Source organism: Aegilops tauschii, chromosome 3 (genome assembly GCF_002575655.3).
Source record: "Aegilops tauschii subsp. strangulata cultivar AL8/78 chromosome 3, Aet v6.0, whole genome shotgun sequence".
Lineage (NCBI taxonomy): Eukaryota > Viridiplantae > Streptophyta > Magnoliopsida > Poales > Poaceae > Aegilops > Aegilops tauschii.
In genome coordinates, this window is record NC_053037.3 from 352,244,094 (window position 1) to 352,249,045 (window position 4,952).

A 4,952-nucleotide genomic window follows, 5' to 3' on the forward strand; every position below is an offset into this window, starting at 1 on the left:
ACAGACACCTTACTTGCTGCCAGGGGGCTTGACCCTGGATCCCTTCTTTGGGAGCTCCTCGGACGCCTCAGACTTCTCATCGTCCGAGCTGTCAGGTATAACCAACTTGGGCCGGTGTCGTCTCTTTGGGGCCAGGGAAGGTTGGACCTCCTCGGCGTCCTCGGGCGCTGGCCTCTTTTTGGAGTGCGAAGAGGCACTCTCCTTATCGTCCTCCCCCTCCTCGTCCCCCTCCTGTACGGAGGAGGCCGCATCGTCTTCGGACCGGTTGCCCGGACAGATCCTGCGGCGGAGGCCCTCCTTGGCCTCCGTTGCTTCTTGCTTCTTGCCCTTCTTAGCGGGCGCCTTGTAGGGTACCACGACCAACATATTCTCTAGCTGCTCTGATCGGGGTCCCTCTAGCAGCGGCGCCAGGCCGCTGATTTTCTTGGCCTTGGCGAGCCAGCCCTGCAGAATCCACGCAACACGGTTAGCCTGAATCCCACATAATGTGGATATCCGAACACTCTTCGAAAAGACATGCCACTCACCTCCCTTGGGGGATTCGCAGCGTGAGTAATGTCCTTCCCCTCGGCCGGCCACTCCTTCTGGGGATGGAATAGTTGGCCCCATATCTTGTCCGGAGTCGTGCCGAAGAGGTGCCGCAAAGTGGCCGGATCCTCGGGATCATACTCCCACATGGGCTTGGCCCTCTCCTAACAAGGGAGGATCCCGCGGTGGAGCATGATTTCGAACACGTCGACCATCTTTGCACTGGTCTCTATCACGTTGTTGACGCGCTTCTGCAGTGCTTTGGTGTCGGCAACACATCCCCAGTCCGGACTCTTGGTGGTCCAGGGGGCAATCTGGTGGGGGGTCCGGACCGGAATGCGAGGGCCGCTCCCCATGCTGCCTCTCATACGTCTCCAACGTATCTATAATTTTTGATTGTTCCATGCTATTATATTATAAGATTTGGATGTTTTATATGCATTAATATGGTATTTTATATTATTTTCGGGACTAACCTATTAACCTAGAGCCCAATGCCGGTTTCTGTTTTTCCTTGTTTTTGAGCTTCGCAGAAAAGGAATAAAACTTGACGATGATTTTTCTTAGACCATAAGACACCTAGGGGACTTGGAGTCCAAGCCAGAAGAGCCATGAGGCGGCGGCAAGGGTGGAGGGCGCGCCCCCTACCTTGTGGGCCCCTCGGGACTCCCCTGACCTAGCTCTTCCTCCTATATATTCACATATATATTCCAGAACCACCAGAGGCATCCAAGAGAACACTTCTCCACCACCACAACCTTCTGTTCTCATGAGATCCCATCTTGGGGCCTTTTCCGGCATCCTGCCGGAGGGGGATTCGATCACGGGGGGCATCTACATCAACTCTATTGCCCTTCTAATGAAGTATGAGTAGTTTACCATAGACCTATATGTCCATAGCTAGTAGCTAGATGGCTTCTTCTCTCTCTTTGATTCTCAATACCATGTTCTCCTCGATGTTCTTGGAGATCTATCCGATGTAATCTTCTTTTGCGGTGTGTTTGTCAAGATCCGATGAATTGTGTATTTATGATCAGCTTATCTATGAATATTATCTCTGAATTATTATATGCATGATTTGATATCTTTGTATTTCTCTTCAAATTATCGGTTTCGTTTGGCCAACTAGATTGGTTTTTCTTACAATGGGAGAGGTGCTTAGCTTTGGGTTCAATCTTGCGTGATTTCACCCAGAGACAAAGTAGGGCTAGCAAGACATGTATTGAATTGTTGCCATCGAGGAAAAAAAGATGGGGTTTTCATCCTATTGCTTGAGTTTATTCCTCTACATCATGTCATCTTACTTAAGAAGTTACTCCATTCTTTATGAACTTAATACTCTAGATACATGTTGGATAGCGGTCGATGTGTGGAGTAATAGTAGTAGATGCATGCAGGAATCGGTCTACTTGACACGGACATGATGCCTATATTGCATAATCATTGCCTTGGATATCGTCATAACTTTGCGCTTTTCTATCAATTGCTCGACAGTAATTTGTTCACCCACCGTATTATTTGCCTTCATGAGAGAAGCCTCTAGTGAAACCTATGGCCCCAGATCTATTTTCCATCATATTAGTTTCGATCTCCTATTTTGCAATCTTTTATTTTCAAATCTATAAACCAAAAAACCCAAAAATATTTATCTTTTGTTTAGTTTTATCTATCTCTATCAGATCTCACCTTTGCAAGTGACTGTGAAAGGATTGACAACCCCTTTATCGCGTTGGGTGCAAGTGTTTGATTGTTTGTGCAGGTGTATCTATTGAGGACTTGCGCTTTTCTCCTACTAGATTGATACCTTGGTTCTTAACTGAGGAAAATACTTATCTCTACCGTGCTGCATCACCCTTTCCTCTTCAAGGGAAAAACCAACGCAAGCTCAAGAAGTAGTAGGAAGAATTTCTGGCGTCGTTGCTGGGGAGATCTACATCAAACCTACCAAGTACCCATAATAAACTTTCATCTGTTGCATTACATTATTTTCCATAGCCTCTCGTTTTCCTCTCCCCCACTTCTAAAACATTTTCAGAAAAATACAAAAAACCGCCTTCTTTCCGTATGCCGTTTTTATCGTTTGCTATATTTGCTTGTGTTTCCATGTGCCTTCTATTTGCTTGCATCTTCGCTTGCTAAAAATCTATTGATATGGATCCACTCAATGTTTTCTACTTGGATCATCTTCGATCCATATGTGCTCGTGCTAGAACTCCAACTAGTTTAGTTGACGGGAAATCTTTAGATGAGCATGCTCATTTTGCACGTCACCGTGTCTGAAAAAAGGAGACTCTTATGGAATCAAATAAATTGTTTTCTATGTTATGCTTGGAATCTTTGTGAACTTTGTGACTTTAGTTGTTGCTCTAAGAACCCTAAAAACACCTTCCCTGCCCATGTGAGTTTAATGATAATGAAATCTTATCTTCTTATGAAAAGGGTGTTTATAGTTACTATGATATTGAACAAATTGAAGAATTTGTTGCTTTTAAGGGTGCTTATGAAGTTGCTTCTTTGATTGAAAAGTATGTATTACTCTCTACAAATCTGAAAATTTTGACATACTTAAATACTGCTATGAAAACTATGCTAATAATGACTATGTAAAAGAATTTATTGAGAGAATGATCGTTGCTTTGGAAGAAAATAATGATATGCATGAATCTATAGATGATTATGATTCCGTTGATTTGATTAAGATATCTTCCCTTGATGAACATGATGCTGGCTATTTTTATGGCCATGATGCCAATATTAATTATGCTTATGGAGATGAATTTGCTATAGTTCCTTATGTTAAACATGAGATTGTTGCTATTGCACCCACACTTGATAGTTCCTTGAATCAAAAGCATGATTGCGATGATGAATTTGTTATTGTTATTGTTTCTTTCTTCTTCCTTGCATATGCTAGTTTTTGCTTGTCTTAATAATTTGTTTGCTTATATAATGCCTATGCATAGAAAGTATGTTAGACTTAGATGTGTTTTCACGTGCTATATTATGCTCTCTTTGTGCTTCAATTCTTGTCTTTCATGTGAGCATCATTAAAATTATCAATGCCTAGCTAGGGGCATTAAACAGTAGGGCTTGTTGGGAGGCAACCCACTTTTATTTTTGTTCTTGCTTTTTTGGTTCTGTTTTTCAATAAATATTTCATCTAGCCTCTGGTTAGATGTGTTTTTGTGTTTTAATTAGTGTTTGTGCCAAGTAAGACCTTAGGGATGGCTTACGGTGATAGTTGATTTGATCTTGCTAAAAATAGTAACTTTTGCGCCCGGTCACAGAATTGTTAAAAATCACAGAAGCGTTATAAAATTCTGAAGTTTTTACACAAGATTGGTATACAAATTTCCCAGGTTTTCCTAATTTTTCAGAATTTTTGGACTTACAAAAGTATTCGAAGTTTACAGATTGCTACACACTGTTCTGTTTTTGACAGATTCTGTTTTCTATGTGTTGTTTGCTTATTTTGATGAATCTATGGGTAGTATCGGGGGGTATGAACCATGGGTAAGTTGGAATACATTAGATATTACACCAATATAAATAAATAATGAGTTCACAACAGTACCAAAAGTCCTGATTTTATTTTCTTATACTAACGGATCTCATGAGATTTTCTGTTGAGTTTTGTGTTGTGAAGTTTTCAAGTTTTGGGTAAAGATTTGATGGACTATGGAATAAGGAGTGGCAAGAGCCTAAGATTGGGGATTCCCAAGGCATCCCAAGGCAATATTCAAGGACAACCAAGAGCCTAAGCTTGGGGATGCCCTAGATGGCATCCCCTCTTTCGTCTTCGTCTATCGGTAAATTCACTTGAGGCTATATTTTTATTCACCATATGATATGTGTTTTGCTTGGAGCGTCTTGTATGATATGAGTCTTTAATTTTTAGTTTTCCACAATCATCCTTTATGTACACACCTTTTGAGAGGGACACACATGAATTGCGATTTATTAGAATACTCTATGAGCTTCACTTATATCTTTTGAGCTAGGCAATTTTGCTCTAATGCTTCACTTATATCTTTTTAGAGCACAACGGTGGCTTTATTTTATAGAAATTGTTGAACTCTCATGCTTCACTTATATTATTTTGAGAGTCTCTCTAAACAGCGTGGTAATTTTCTTTGATTATGAATTTAGTCCTAATATGATGGGCATCCAAGAGGGATATAATAAAAACTTTCATATAAAGTGCATTGAATACTATGAGAAGTTTGATTCCTTATGATTGTTTTGAGATATAAACATGGTGATATTAGAGTCATGCTAGTGAGTAATTGTGGATTGTAGAAATACTTGTGTTAAAGTTTATGATTCCCGTAGCATGCATGTATGGTGAACCGTTATGTAACGAAGTTGGAGCATAATTTATTTATTGATTGTCTTCCTTATGAGTGGCGGTCGGGGACGAGCGA